Source organism: Zonotrichia leucophrys, chromosome 1A, assembly GCF_028769735.1.
Source record: "Zonotrichia leucophrys gambelii isolate GWCS_2022_RI chromosome 1A, RI_Zleu_2.0, whole genome shotgun sequence".
In the NCBI taxonomy this organism is placed as follows: domain Eukaryota; kingdom Metazoa; phylum Chordata; class Aves; order Passeriformes; family Passerellidae; genus Zonotrichia; species Zonotrichia leucophrys.
In genome coordinates this window covers 14589588-14605864 of record NC_088170.1, presented here as the reverse complement: position 1 = coordinate 14605864, position 16277 = coordinate 14589588, and the positions used below count along the sequence as shown (strand labels likewise).

Below are 16277 nucleotides of genomic sequence, written 5' to 3'. Positions count from 1 at the left end.
AGTGATGCTCTGGTAGTGCCAGTGCAGTCTGTGGAGTGGTTCTTCTTCCCAGGATTCAGGTGGGATGTTCTGCCTGTAGCAGTAAGGACCAGATCTCGTGGTGTGCCTCAGGGCTCACTGCTTTCTTGCTGAGCAGTGTACATGTGCCTGTAGGGAGCTGTGTTTCATGGGGAATGTGCTTTCTTATCTTCTGTGTGCTGGCAAAGGGTCAAAAATGCTGTTAAGCAGAACTATACATATATTTGTGGATCTCTTAGAGCTGGGAGGAAAAGCGATGTTTGTATGTGCATGAGAGAGTGCTTAGTTGGCTTTAAAAATAGGTATTTCATTTCTTTGACTAATTCAAAGGGAAACTTGCTTTATTTCTCTCCCAACTCACCCTGGGGTGACATATACTTCAGATGTGATAATTTTATTTTATTCCTCAGCTTTGTTTCCCTGCTAGTCCTGGCCATGAGGAACCCCAAACGTAGAACTTTGTGTGAAACAGACCTAATGTAAAGGAGATTAAGTGACTCTTAAGCAAAAATCCAGGAATTCCAAGTCCTGCAGTGTGACAAACATGTCAGCACGAGTGCTGCCAAAGCCACCCAGCGATACCAGGGGTGGAGGTGCTGCCTGCCAAAATCCCTGCTCCTGGTGAGGAACACGTGAGCTGCTTAACTCCTGGTGCCTGAAACCTCTCTCTGTTCCTGGCCCTTCCTTCAGAGCTTGTGAGTCACTTCCCCTCTCTCCTGAAGAGAAGTTCTTTGGAAAACAGCATCACAGGGTGCCGTGTTTGTTGACTTCCATGGACTTTGAGAACAAAATCACTCCACGTACCTGCAGAGATGTTTTCCTCTTAACTGCTGACTCTGTACATTCTCCCTGGATGTTGAAAGTCAGGCTGGTTTTCTTCTTATTGAGGTTTTGTTGGGGATGCAAACTCTCAGGACAAATGCAGCCTTTGGAGGTGCTGTGAACGCTCCTAGAGCGTGGTGCCCTCTCTGCTGTGGCACACACGGACTGCACAGCAGCATCTCCCTCCACCACACCTTGACAAGGACAAAGAGAGCTTTGCAGCCACCTTTTCCTGCAAGGTGAAGGTTGTCTGGACTGCTTGGAGGAGAGGATTAGCCATGATAATAGGCAAGCAGAAAGGAAGGGCAGTGTCACCCCCTCTGTGTTTTCAGCTTGCTTTGCCCATTGCCAGTAAAATGGGGACTTGCCCAGGAGGCAGTTTTGGTGTTGAAAGGCTCTGTGCCAACTCTTAGACTGAGAACTCCTGATGTGAATTCAAGCTCTCTGAGAATTGCAATGAAGGGTCAGACATATTTGAGTTTTTTCTCCCTCCATCCACTCAGGGGTTTTTCCCCCCCTTTAAGGTAGAAAAGGCCCCCAGGGTTATGCTTCCTCCACTTCCGAAACCCTTGGTAAGGATGTCTGTGAAGTGCCTGGTGCTCCCTAAACCCTTGGTAAGGATATCTGTGAAGTGCCTGGTGCTCCCTGCATACCAGGGGCTGTGGAGTTGCCTTGCTCCCATAGCAACCAGTGATGTTATCAACACAGGAGCAAGCAGATGTGGCAAGTGCTGTGTAGCCTCTCCCTAACCCAGGAGAGGGTCAGCAGCTCTGCCATCCCTCACCCAGTTCCCCTGCTGTACTGGGACTGGTGTGAGCCCTAGCAGTGTGGTCTTGCTTGGAGCTTATCCACAGACTTTATGGATGTGTACACTAGCAGTCTGTTAGAGTTGTCCGTGTTTTATGTCCTTTGTTTTATGTCTTTTGTGCTAGCCTGAAATGCTGATGGTGCTCAGGAGCATTTTGTGTAATAACCACCAAGAGAGCATTGAAAACATCCCCCTGTGTGGGGGAAAATAGAGGATTTGAGAGTGTGTTTCCCTGAGAAAAGATAATTTATATGTGCTTGCCAGTGCTCTCTGCAGCTAAATAGCTTCTCGGTCTGATTCACCAGTATATTAAAGCTGTTCTTTAGCACTCTTAGAGTACAAAATGGCTTTATAGCAGATCAAGTAATCACTGGAGAGTGTCTCCTGGTGTTGGAGGACCTTATGCCTGGGACGGTTGTCATGGTAGCTCCAGCTGTCAGCATCAGACATAAACCCAGTGAGAGCCCCAGCATCAGTTTCTTCTTAGCATCACCTTCTTCTTGGGATTTTCATGTTGGTTTGGGCCTATGAGCTACCCTGACTTTTAGCAGGGACAGATACAGAGCTCAAGTAGACTCTGTAATCAAAAATGTTGTTTAAAAAACATGGAGTTTTTCTAATTTTAATTTTTTTTGTATGGAATGTTCCTTGAATGAATTGTAGAATTGGGTTAGTTATTTCAAATTTACTGCATAAGTTTCCATTTTAAATTGCAATAGCTAATCATTAAAACTAAATTATCACTCCAGGTTTGAAAGCAATTTAGTTGTATGTATATTTTCACTTCTCTAAATGTGTGTGTACTTATTTTTATATAGAGAAGTATTAATTTTCATAATGACTGTACTAAGTCTGAGAGCCATTCTGGTGAGGGGGATTAAATTTGATTTGCAGGCTTGAGCTCAGTCAGTACTGCATGGAAACAGAGCCCAGGTGCTCCTCTTCATTTTGCTCTGCTTCCACAACACTGCTGCTTTTAACTATGAATTCTTAAATATGTTGTCTAGTTGATGTGAGTAATATTCCTTGTACAGAGGGAATTCACATCATGTGAACCGTCAGAGGCAACGTGGAACAGGTCTTGGCAAGGCTGAGACCATTGCAATATTGGAAGACTGACGAGTCTTGATGTGCATCTTGGATGTAGCAGAAGATCCACTGTGGAGGGCTTTTTATTTCTTTTAAGCAGCAGTATAAGGAATTTTATTCCTACAACTCGGCATTTTTTCCCCCAGACTGCACACCACAGGCATTCTCACCCCCAATATAAATCCAGCAGACTATCACTTAGAGTACTGTTTATTAGTTTCTAAAATCAGTCAGTAACAGCATTCTCCTTCTCATAAAGTTCAGTAAATGACTCTTTTTAGACAGAAAAGGTCTTAAATTTTGACTGGGATGCATGACTGATAAAGGCTTAGTAAATTAAAATCTGTGACAAGCACCAGCGCTTTATTTTTAACTGAGGGAAAATTGTTCTTGTAGATGCTTCTCTCCATGTCTTAATTTTGAGCTCTGCAATATTTATTGGCTATGACATTGAAGAATAACCACACCTTCCTCTTTGCCTGTGTTTTTAAGTGCAAGGATGAGGGTGTGTGTGAGCAGCACAGTTATTACAGCAGCTCCTCCAGGAGAGGTAACGGTGTGTGGTCCTCTGGCTCAAGGCATTAATTCAAGGTGCAGCCCATTGCATGCTCTGCAGCCATCACGTGTTCCTGCTGGGATACACAGACAGGAGTGGCTCAACCCAGCAGGATCAGGCTTTGGGCTGGGTTGGCTGTTGCTGAAAGCCCCCAGGCTGCTTGCCTTTTCTCAAACACACCTGTCATTTGATTTGAAGTGGTTTTTTTATGTCTGTTTTGTGGTGGTTTTTTTTTTTTTTTTCTTTCTCAAGACTGCAGACAAAAAGAAATCTCAGTATTTTTGTTGCTCTGGATATTGACATTTGTAGTTTTTATTTTGACTTACCTTGGTGGTAAGACAGTCCCCAAAACAGTAGAACTACCAGCAAAAATGTTTCTAACCTCTAGAAAGCAACATTCAAAGGACATACAGCCTTTTCTGTTTCTGGGGAAAAGCTGACTTTCCCAAACATCACTCAATACTTTTTCTCTCCCCTGCTCCTAAAAGTCCTGAGCAAATACTGGTTTGACTGCATGCTAAATCTCTCACTGTACTTTAATTCACTTCAAGCTTCATTTACTGTTTTAATACAAGCTTAGGCCCAGTAGGGACCAAGAGTTCCTTGGTATTTTTAGTGTAGTTTCTACTCATACAATGACTGGTCATGTCCTGTCCTCTTGAAGCCACTAATTTTGCCATTCTCCTCTTATGTGAAGAGCAGGAATGAGAGCTGAGGAGACAGAAGAGAGTTCTAAACCATCTGCTGTGGCCCCTGGGGACACCCAGGAGCCTGCATGGCTCAAAGAGCAATTTCAGAGCTGATTGACCTCTACTTCCCCAGTGTGCCTGTGGCTCTTGGGAAGCAGTTAAATCACAGCGTAATTTATTCATCCACACTCCCCTTGACACCTCTTTTCACCATTCCATCTGTTTTCTGGTGGGTAGAGAGGAGAAAAGTGATGTGGTGGGACTGTAGGACAGTTGAGAATAGGACCCATTTTATTTATACCTCCAAAAGTGCAGCAGAGGGAAGCTGGACTTAACCTGATCCTGAATTTGTTTCTGGAGCTGCTGGACTGGTGTTCCTTGAGTTTGTTGTTGCAGCTCCAGCTCCGGCTCTGTGGCTTCCAGGCAGTGCTTTTTCCTCCAACTGAAGCAAACCCCGAGTTTCTAGTGCTCACAATGGCAATCCTGACTGCCCAAACTTTCAGCTTCTAGGCCTGTTAAATCTGAAGAATTCAACATCTGAAGGTTATTTCCCACCTGGTTTTGTCAGCTGATGCTTTGCTTTTTGAGGTCAAGTGATCTTGTATACAGACAAAGCGTGGAGTTATTTTTCAGATTCTCTTCTGTTTCTTGAGCACAGGACAGCACTGATAGAGCCAGGCAGAGATGTTACTGGGCAATGAGTTAATGTGGCCATGATTTAGTGGTGGCCCTGGAAGTGTTTGGTTGATGGTTGGCCTCAATGGTCTTGGAGGTCTTTTCCAACCTAAACACTTCCAGGATTCTTTAAGAAGTCTACTCTGACCTAAAGATTTCTGAGGTGTAATCTTTAACCAATTGGGAGGGAAAGGCAAAGCCTGGCCTATCTCCTTCCTTTAATATTATTTTCTTAAGCCTGACATTTACTTCATTCATCATAACTGCACAGGCTGAATAATAAATTAAGCTGGTTTTAACTGCTAGCGCATTAATAACATCATTATTTACTTGTATATCTACATAAAGAAAAGTTAGCAGTACTGGCTTGAGATCCTTTTGTGCATTGAATTGTACCTGAACTGAATATTATGGGTTTGGTTAGTCCTATAAAAAATAATTTTCCAGTTATCTATGTATCCACACACTTAGAGTTGAAAAAAGGCCTTAAAATTAATAATTACCAGCTCAAATATTTGTAGAAGGCAAACATCCAAGGCAACTCCTCCAGCAGTACTGCTGACTGGAATTGAAAAATGTGTTCTTAGGTTGCCATTTACCTCCCAAGGATTTGCTTGGGCTTGTTCCTCCCTTCCCTGACACTTGTTTGCAGTCTACCTCTGCATCCTGTCCCTGGGTGGCATTTGTACCTGCAGAACAAATTCCCTGGCTGATATGAGGCTTACTTTAATGTCACCTGCCTTCTTTTCCATAATTTCCTTTGGCATTGCCCTTAATCTAGAAGAAATCTTCAAGGCTGGCAGTTGCTCTTGAAAAATGAAAGATGGAAATGTTGTAACCTGACAGAATTAATACTCAGTGTGTTGCTTTACTACCAGCACAAATCACTAAGCTGCTCAAATCTTGTGTTGGTGGGAAAGCACACTGGACAAAGAAGAAGGAAAAATGAAATAAATTTCACATGTGTGAAAGTTTCATGCCTTTTAATGAAAATGTAGTAGTAATACTGTTTAACTAGGAGCTGTATCAAGGAGGATTAAATTGCTGAAATAAAGTATTTCTGATAAAATGCATGCAGTGTTAAGGGAAATCCAAATGAATGCGTGCACATGTGTTACTCCTTAAATGCTTTCCAGGGTTGTTTTTAATGAGACTTTTGTCATGGCTAATGCAGAGAAATTTGGAGCCACTTCTTCCCTCTTATCAAGCTGTGGGCCTGAAATGTGCCAGCTGAGGTGTGGCTCATCGTATAATAAATGTTGGCACTTGATTTCCACTCTGATAATTTTACAGCCTGCTTTGTTTGACAAGTCCCTCATGTGTTTGTTTTGTTATTGCAGTTTCACAAGCTACAAATGAGGCTCAGTGCTGACCAAGCCGTGCTGAAACAAGAACAAGGGGAGAACCAGTGCTAGGATCAGCAAGTTGCCAGTCTGGCAGCTGAGTTTATGGCTCTGCAGAAAAGGGTAAGATCGATATAGAGGGATAATAGAGGCTGTTGGAGTGCCTGAGCCTTGGGAGCAGGTGAAACCATGGATTTTAATGCAGTTGAGGTTTTGCATGGGCACGTTGTACTCTGCATGCCTCAGAACATAATTCACTGTGTGAGGAACGTTGCAGTGCTGTTTGCTTGGAGATATTGTGGAAAGATAACCTGGTGTTCTCAGCCACACAAGGCTCTGGAAAGCTTCCAAATGCAACATTGCTGTAACTGCCTGGCTTCGCTGGACCCAGAATAACCCACAGGGGACCTGGGGGAGCTACTCTGGGTTTGGGGCTTTTTTCCTTTTAAAGGGAGTTGAAGTCTGATACAGTTGCATGCTTTAAAGGGAGATTATTGAGCAGTTATTTAAAATGTGGGAGGTGCTTGACCTTTTCAAGGCAAAAGGCTTTTGTTGGAGGCAGTAAGACATGCCCTGCTCTTTATGATTACTGCTCCAATAAATTGCATTCTGGTAGATTTTACACATGAACAGAGTAATACATTTTTTGGAACAGTGTAAATCTATGCAAACAGTGTGCCTAACTTTTCAGTAGTTGCACATGGATGCCTATAGCTTTTATATCTCTTGACACAGATGAGCTGTGTTGAAATGTATGAAACCTGGCTGAGTTGCATTATGTGTCAGTAATTATCCCCCACCTCCAAACAAGACTGGTTTTGGTTGGATTAGTGCATGGATAGGGCATGCTGTGTGTGGAATCCTTAAGGTCCAAAAGGAGGAAATATTACTCAGTTCAGGGTTCTTCTGTAGTTCTCTCCTTGAGGATCTATTGATGACTGCAAGTGAAGGTTGGGCTTAGCTCCACATGCTGGCCCTGGGGTCAGGCTGCAGGACTGGGCCAAGCAGCAAGAGGCTGTGAATTCTCCATGCTGTGTCTCTGGACTCAGAGCACCAATAGGCAGTCAGAGTCAAATGCTCAATATTGAATTTTTCAGTGCACAGAGGAAGAACCAAAGGCTGCTCTTCTCCTGTTCAGCAATCTAAACTTGTTATACTCCTGCAGCTTGTTTGGCTTGTGTCAAGCATCCATGTAGACTCTGAAACAAAACTATTTTCCAGGCTTTTTTTTAAAGTAGCACATGCAAGAGAAGGTAGAGGGGCTGGTGGGAAATCTTGACTGCATGTGGTCTTAATGTTTAACTCCTAAAACATGTAGATCAAGCATTGGAAGCAGGAGTCGTCAACTTGGGTCAAGTATGTAACTGCCTGTATTAAAAGGCCAGGACCGACTTAATCCTAAATTTCCTTGCCAAAAAGTTAAGAACCAAGTTGTTCTTAGATGGGTGTTTGTCTTCCTCCTGTAACCAATGTTGCTGGAACAACCTATTCTAACTTAAAATTCCTGGAGCTTTCTCTATCTTCTCATTAGTCATTGGAATGATAAATGTGGCACGTAATTTCACAGACACCTGTTGTAGTGTAAGAGAATAATTTCATTCTCTGTGGGGTTTTCCTTTAGTCTGTAGAGGGTGCTTAAATGCTGAGAGGGTTCAAGGAGATGTTTGTCCTTGGAGTCTGTAGCTTGGTGAGGATATCTTCTGGAGGAGGTAGCTGAGGATGTTGTCCTCCTTGTTTGGATGCATAAAATGCTTAAAGTGAGGCTGTGCAAAACCTGCCTTCTGTTTAAAAGTGGGTTAAAACCCTAATGAATGTCATTTAAAGGATACCTTTTATCTTGGTCCAGACAAGATCAAAGCCAAATTACATTAGTATTTGTGGAACAAATGAGGTTATGTTTGTCTCTTTGGAGGCAATAATAGAACTGAAAAACAGCTTTTGAGCCTGTTGGACTAAAATTTTCTGCTCAGGGTATTGAGTCCCACATGAATAATGCTGTGCTGCACATACTGGAATTTTGTAGAGTAAGGTAGAAATCAAGAGGGTGATCATTAAACATCTTTATTTTAAACTAAGATCTGTCTGGCAACCCAGAAAAATGTAGTCAGGTAAATGGCAAAAGGATGGTAGCAATTACCTTGACCTTGGTGTAAGCTTACTGCACCTGTTTGTTAAATAATAAAAAAATCCTCCTTCATCAAAAATGCCTGAAGTACTCCCAGTACCTAAAAATGTTTGTGTGCTTTTTAAAAAATGCATTTTCAGTAGTAATGTGATGTTTGCGCAGCCATAGGGTTGTGGCTGCCTGTGTTTACAAGCACAGCCCTTTAGCAGTGAGGCTGCACTCTCAGTTCAGGACAAGCTGCACCCTGGATCCCATAAAGCCTGATGTCATTATGCTTGTTGAATAGCTGGGAAATGAGACCTCCACTGCTGAGAAATGCTTAAATGTTCCAACTAGAGTAGGTCAGAGTGCAGGAGAACAATCTGAGCTCCCTCCATCCTGAGGGTGATGCTGAGGCACACCTGCTTCCTGAGTTTTGCTAGCAACCCCAGAAATAACAGGCAGATCTCTGCTGCTCAGCTTGGATGGAGTAGTAACATATTAAAAGGCAGATGTGCTCATCAAAGTGTCATGCAGAGGCTATTGAGGAAAGTATCAAGACAAAGGACTAATTTCCACTAGTTTTCTGTGTGGGGCCTTGAACTTAAGGGATGAATGTTCAGAGAACTGTGATACCAGTAGTGTTTGTGAATTTGTGTGCTTGGTGTTTTCAAGGATGGCTCTGCTCTCCTTTGGTAGTGAATATTTTGTTTTCCTGCAAGTAGAGCAGTACTTTGTCTCAGGAGCTGCTGTTTGATTGTACAAACATGGAATGGTTTGGGTTGGAAGGGGCCTTAAAGATCATCCAATTCTAACCCCTCTTACCATGGGCAGGGACACCTTCCACTGTCCCAGCGTGCTCAGAGCCCCATCCAGCCTGGCCTTGGACACTGCCAGGGATTCAGGGACAGCCACAGCTGCTCTGGGCACCCTGTGCCAGGGCCTCACCATCCTCACAGGGAACAATTTCTTCCTCATATCCATCTAAACCTGCTCTCTGTCAGTGTGAAGCCATTGCTCCTTGTCCTGTCACTCCAGGCCCTTGTCCAGAGTCTCTCTCCATCTTTCCTGTGAGCTCCCTTCAGGCACTGCAAGGCCACAGTGAGGTCACCCCAAAGCCTTCTCTTCTCCAGGCTGCACAATCCCAATTCTCTCAGTTCCCAGTTCTCTCTTCTTCCCCATCTTTCCTCACAACAGAGGTGTATGAAGAACAGATACAGAAGCAGTTTCTTGTGGAAGGACAGCAAACTCTCAATTTCAAAGACCTTCAAACTCAGACTTGGAAAAATATCTGCCTGGTAGACACTGTCAGAAACACCCCTCAGAGTTTGTGGTCAGACAGTGGCACCTCTCGTGTTATCTTTCTATCTGGAGGGGAGATTAGAGAGAACTTTATTCTTACTCTGCAAATTCCTGCTTCCAGGGGCACCCAGCAGCAAGGAAAGGAAGTGGATCCTGAGAAATCCATCTGAGCCTTGTCCTGGAGCCTGTGGGTGTTGATGAGTTTTGGCTCAGGAGATGAGGATCCAGCTCCCCAGGGGATGTTTGTTAACACAGCAAAAAAAGAGCTGCAAGAAAGACATGGTGTGCAGAGAGAAGGGCTCTGGGGCTCTTAGGTAATATCTGTTTAAGGCAAAATAAATAAGACTTGTAGGAGACTTGAAAAACTGCACTGACAAGTTTTGCCAGTGATTAGAGAATTTTTAGCTAAATTATACTGTGAAGAGTAAGTTCATAAAAAGAGGAAGTGAGATTTGCCCAGATGCTCTCAAAAGTTAACTTTGAGTCTTCTAATTGCATCTTGATTCAGTAAGTGATATAACCCCATGCTTGAGATTCTCTGAAAATAATATTTTCAACTCTGAGAAGCAAGAGATTGCCAAAATAATTAAATCTAAATGATGTTTTAATGAATATATAATGGAATCAGGGAAAATAATTTTATGAAGCAGTGTTTAGAGCAGAACTGCCCAAACAATCCAGCAATGACTTAAAAAGCAAGGATAAGAATGTTCTAAGTCAGCATAGCAGAAGTTAGACTATTTTTGAATTAGGATAAAGACTGTTCTCATGGGTAAAGGATTGTGCTAGGTCAGAGTACTGTGCAGTGTGTGGTGAAATACCCCAAAGATGCTCTGATATCATGGTGTGCTCCATCACCTGGGTCAGTTTTTGGCCAAAAATGTGTTGTAGGCATCACAGTAGGTGCATATATCTTGATGTATGGCAAGCAAGCCCATCAGCTCTCTGGAATGGATTTCTTCTTCCTCTACATTTTGCCTCTGGAGACAACCACATTTTATACAGTTCTGGCAAAACCACAAGGCTTCTAAAGCAAAAGACACTTTTTATGTGTTTAATGTAAGTATTGAAATAATAACTTAGGTGTTTGTAGCTGGGAAAAGTTTGTTTTTTTTTTTTTTAACTGGAGTTTCATCTCCTTTGTAGCTGGGGGATTTTTTTTAACAGGCATTTCACCTCCTTACTTAATGAAGAAGCATGAAATCCCAGTAAAACTTCTGAAACGATTCCGACTCCGTAAAGTCGGGGAAATACAAAAGCAGCCTTTCTCAGGGTATCCTGTTACTCTAATCAGCCAGAAGAGGATGGGGTATTTCATGAGTAAAAGCAGGTTGTAAGACTTAAATCCCAGGCTGGTTTTGGATCTTTGTTTCTATTGTAGCTGAGCTCATTTGCCCTTACTAAATATAAGCTAATATAGGTGGTGTTAAAACTTTTCTGGGTGTATTTGTGACATTTTGAAGTTTATTTGCTCTTAAATTTGTATTTTGGAGTCTGAAGTCAAACAGTCCTCACAATTGCCATAAACTTTCCTTTAGGACATGGACACTTGGTAGACCTTATTTACACTGCTCTGGCGGGTTTGGTGTGTGTGAGATCTCCTTGCTGCTCTGCATTTCTTTCCCTGCCCTAGGTTTGGTTCTTGGTGGCAGATAGCCACAGTTGTTTTGTGGTCTGACAGCTCCATGTATGTGAGGAGTTGATGTCTGATGTGAATTTTGGTGAATTTGTTTTATGAATTGTCTGTGTACACTTTCACTCTTCTGTGGCACCATTCTGTGTGTGTATTTCTGCATCCTCTTGTAAAACCTGTTTGAGCCCCATAGAGCAGCAGAGTCGCCCTAGTGAGACCCAAAGGTGCTGGCAGCTCCTGCAGGCTCTGCCAGCAGCATTTTCAGCCCCCAGGTTTGCATTTGGTGCGAACAGACCTGCACCAGGATGAGGATGGGGGACAAAGCAGGCTCACTGTTGCACCAGAGTTCCCAGGAGCAGAATGAAAAAGCAGCGGCACCCCTAAGAGAAGCTCATCTTCAGGAGTGCCCAGGGCTTTACCAAGGAATAATCCCTTCTTCTTTGAGGACTGTCCTGGAGATTTTAGCCAGGCAAGCCACTGGCAGGCAGTGCAGTCACCATGGAGCTGGTTTGTGAGCGCTGGGATGCTGTGGAATGCACAGAGGCAGGAGTGGGTGCACAGCCATTGCTGATGGTTGTGTCATGGTAGTCTAGATGCAGTTAAGATATGATTTGCAATTGCTTTGTTCCATTTGGCACACTGTAACTTGGGTGTCACCTCTTGGCTTTTCAAGGTGAGCTCCTACCCCACCTCATCTGACCTTTTCTGAATGCTAAACTGTCTCCAAAAATTATTATTAGTGTGCCATAACTACATCAGCTTCTTAATTATTGTTATAGGCAGGATTTGCCCACCCCTTCAAACAGTTCCAAGGATGCTCTGGCCTCCTCCCTCTCCAGGGCTGTGATATTATATATTAATAATGACAAAGCAGGAGCAAGTCTCAGATGCAGATGTTCTCCTGTATCTTAGCAGGACTGCTTCCTGTACCTGCCACTCCAAATAAAGACCAGGCTCCAATGATGCTCTAGGAATGAGGCACAGCAGCAAGGAAACCTGCAGCATAAAACTCTCAGTAGCTGGCAGAACAAGTGAAATGCACAGCACATGTCCTGTGTGACATGGGATGACAAATGCAATCCTCTTTAGGACTAAACAAGAGGATGTATGTCATGGAAATGCAGTGGCTGTGTCTTGCTGTGGGTTTCTTTTTCCAGCAGCAAAATGCATTGCAATAACCCAGCAATTTAGCCTGAGTTACAAAATTTTTTTTTTTTTTTTTTTTGTGCTGATTTTCTTCCAAGTTGTGCTTAGGAACTGAGTTTTTCTGCTGTGATTGCAGTGAGTGGTAGAAATGGGACATCACTGGTGTGAGATGCTGCAGTGTGCTAAGAAGCGATGAAGGAGAGACCTCACAGTAGAGTTTGGATTGCAGAGCAAGTCAATATATCCATCTGTGTTCACAGCAATTTTACTAGTGAGGAACTGAAAATTCCAGGGGCCTAACTTTACCTTGTGAAAATTTAGCAGCTTGATCTCTTTGTGGCTTGCCTGTCTTACTGGCAGACACAAATGCTTGGATGGAATATGGGAACCACTCTGAATTAACAAGAAAATCTTTCAGGAAGGGCTCAGACCACAGCCTTAGCAATACCATTGTTTTCCTGTGTCTCTTTCCTCTGCAGGGGCTGTTGGTGTAGCCTTGACTTCCTTTATCTGCTACAGAGTTGAGCTAATTTGTTGCAGGTCAAGACCAATAAGTCTCTTTGTTTCACTGCTCTTCTCTCTGTGGACAAGAGAGATGGGAGGACAGCTTGGGGGAGGCTTGGTTACACCCTGCTTCTTGATCAGGGCATGTGGTGAAAGGCTTTATGAAAGGAGGTAATGATTTTTCTCTTTTGGAATGGATGAGAAAAAGAAGAAAGACAAATCATTGTGATTCTGCTAAGCCATGAGCAATGGACAAGGCAGGAGTTTCTTCCATTTGTCTTTTTGAGCAATGATATGAATAAAGCAAGAAGTCAGTAGCTTCTTCAGCAATGCTCTGCCCATCCCTGTTCACACTCCCCCACCTCTGCTGCCTAATATCACTTGTATTTCCCATACTGCTGCTGTGAGTGATGTCGCAAAGGCCTGTTCAGAGCTGAAGAGTTTAATTTTCAAATGCTCTGTTCCATGGGTGGTGTTCCTGTCTGGCTCTGCCAGCCCCCAGAATATGTGGCACCCATTGCTGCAGCTGTGGCCTTTTCTTCAACAGACCAGTGCCACTATGATTGCTATTTCTGCCTGACTAAGGGATTTGGATTTTAAAATAATATCATGGGAGGAATCCCAGTTAGCTAAATGCATTTCATTGACACTGATTATCTGGGACTAGGTCTGTGGTGATAAATTTGCCATGGAAGTTGCTCCTGGGTTAGTGGAGCCCATGAGACATTGCTGAGTGCAGGCTCCTAGCACTTCCTACTCCTTTTGTGTATTGGAGGGCAAATTTTAGGGGAGGTGCAAAGAGTGATGAGACCTGCCAGGAATTTTTTAATAAAGTTTTTTTGCAAAAGATGGGGTCCTGCCAAGATATGTTTTTTGTTTGCAGCACATTACTTTGAGGCTGCTGACAGCATTTCCACTTCCAGAACTGATGGAGAGTGTTCAATTTAGTGAAAAATCTGATTTTCTGATGAATTAGAAGTGCCTGCCTGCATGTACATGCACATGCATGTTCTTGTGTGTAAAAGCTGCATTTCCCAGCTGTAATGAATGCAGTTCTTGTCTGTTTGGTTGTGTGGAATCCTTTTTAGTGATACCTTTACTCTCCCTCTTCTGTAATGAAATCTGTAGCTCTGTGAGAAGGGCACATGAAGAAATACAGGTTTATATTTCCAGGATACCGCTCAAAATGCTCCTTCTAACAAAACTTCTGACTTTAAGTCATCTCGTGTATCTAGATTTGGAAAGACAGGTGTCTGCTAAGGAAGGCAGGAGCCTCCCCTGAAATGGAAAATGTAAAACCCCTCCCTCCCAAATGCCATAAATTTGAAATTAAGGGGGACTCTCAGGCAAAAATATGGGAGCAGGAATAACAGATCTTTATGAGGGAAGAAAATAAAATAATTTATGCAGTAAACTAAAACAACACTGACAGAGTCAGAACACAACCTGACACCCTGCTGGTCAGGGTGTTGGTAGCAGTCCAATTGGAACTGTGGCTGCAGCCCTCCTGGAATGTCAGGTGTGGTTCTGCTGGAGCAGGGATCCTGTAGAAGGGTGTAGTCTTCCTCTGAAACTCCAGTGGAAGGGGCAGCTGCTGTTCCTCTGGGAAATCCATTGGAGAAGCTGTGCTGGTGTTCTGGAATCTCCAGATTATATCCAGTTAGGAATGCTTGGCTCTTCCCTCTGGGCAGAGCATCTCATAGTGGGATGCTGTAGTTCTCATCAGCCATGCAGGGACATTCAATAGCCTGTTATCAGCAGGTGTCTCCCCAGAGGGAAGAGTGGTTGTGGAAGAGATAAGGAAAACTGCCCACTTAACAGAAGACAGCTGCCATACAGATGGCAAATGGAATACAATTTGCTTGGCAATCCAGGACACAGTGGCAGTGCTTGTTGATGAGAAAGATGACCTCAGATAAGAGAGGGGAGATAAACATGAGTTGAAAAGCAATATTTGTGATCCTGTTGGGAAGCTTGTAATATGATTTCTGAATTCAGTGGCTGCCAAATATTTTAAAGTGCCTTTCATTAATTTATAAAGCATCACCTTCTACTATGAAGAACTGACCAAGTAAGAAGTCAGGGACTTCAAATCAGAGACTTCTGCTTGGAAGGGAAATATTTACCTGGAGTTGGAATGATTGTGGTACTACAGTCCTGGGATTTGTCAGCCATGGTGTGCTCCAGCCCCTTTGGAATATGCTGTTCTCACCTTTATTTGTGCGGAGTAAGGTGTTTTAATCTCAGTAAGGTTTGCTACTGCAGACCTTGCATGACAATTACAGAATTAAGCTCCCTCTCTAGCATGCACATACTCAAGGATATTCTGCCTTTGGGTTGAATAATTGCTCACTTTAAATGTTATATATGCATTTGTGGTGAGTGTGTACATATGGGGGTGGGAGGGAAGAATGGGCCGGCAAAAGATGTAATTATTCAACTGAAGCCTTAGCCTTGCATTATAAATATGGATCATGACTTAAGGAGCCTGAGGACATAATGTATTCATCTTCTGCTTGAATATCTACTTTTAATGATAAATTTGCCTGAAAGTCCTCATGAAAGATGTGCACTGACATTTAAGATCCTTGTGACGTGTGCTGTCCATGTGCAGAGGCAGTGGGCTCTTGCAGCAAAGGGGCTGTGAGAGGAGCAGGGGATGCTGAGTTGGAACAAGGCCAGTCTCCCTTTTCCAAAGAGGAAAACTTTGTGTACCAGAAAATGCCTACAGGTAAGGCAAGCACATTTTTAGCATAAATGTCAAATCATCCCATTGAAAGGAGGAAATTTCTGGAGGCATCAGTGTGGGCACTGGGGAGTGGGCTGGGGGATTGTGTCCACAGCCCCAGCTTTGGGTGGAATGTTTAACCTCTTCCCACCCAGCTCCTCTGCTGGCTGTGCCTGCCCAGCCTCGGGAGCTCCCCCAAAGAGCAGCTGTGGAAGGCAGGAGAAATGCAGGGAGTTCAGCAGCCCTGAGCCTCCTACATGGCAGTGAAGTAGGTGTGAGCTACGTGTGAAGAAGAGGCATTCAAATGGCCTCCTGTCCCCATTGCTGCAGAGGCAGAACTCCCAGAACACAGCCTGTGATTATCCAGAGTCTGCAGAGTAAGGATTTGATATTAGCCTTAAGGCTGTCCTATAATTAAAGCTGAGTGCTGGGCAAAATTAATCAACTGTTTTGCAGATCATACACCTCTCTGTTGCATCCTTGTGATAGGCAACCACAGGAGTCTTACTCTGCTTTAAAAAAAAGTTATTTTCTCCTATTTATGGTTTTGAATTTAATGGTAAAGAGATTTCTGCAATACAATGCCTGCAAAATACCAGAGATAACTTGCTGTGATATCTAATTAGACATTGTGCTACATGTTGTAGCCTGATGCCTTGTACAGAGTTATTCCCACAGCTCAACACTTGAGTAATTTTACTATTTAGCCCAGCTTGTGGTGCTGCATTGAAGTGGAGCACCTGAGTGTGGCTATTTGTGGAATGAGTGCTTGTCTTTGCTCTGTGAGTGCTGGGCTCTTTGCTGAGATGAGGCTCTGGCAGAGATGTGCAGGAACTCCAAATTCTCCCTCTCTAAAAAGA

The 16277-nt window shown here is 43.5% G+C and overlaps 1 long non-coding RNA gene across 7 annotated transcripts in view; it reads left to right on the top strand.

Moving 5' to 3' along the window:
• LOC135456685 (uncharacterized) overlaps positions 1-16277 on the top strand; it is an 89007-nt gene that overhangs the window by 22491 nt on the left and 50239 nt on the right. For 5 of the 7 annotated variants that reach the window (XR_010442593.1, XR_010442590.1, XR_010442597.1 and 2 more), the window contains exon 3: positions 5998-6123. This is a non-coding gene — a long non-coding RNA (uncharacterized LOC135456685). Of the gene's footprint in view, positions 1-5997; positions 6124-9527; positions 10439-12664; positions 13533-16277 lie in introns of those variants that run through there. The other 2 variants (XR_010442591.1, XR_010442592.1) reach the window with 2 other exon arrangements.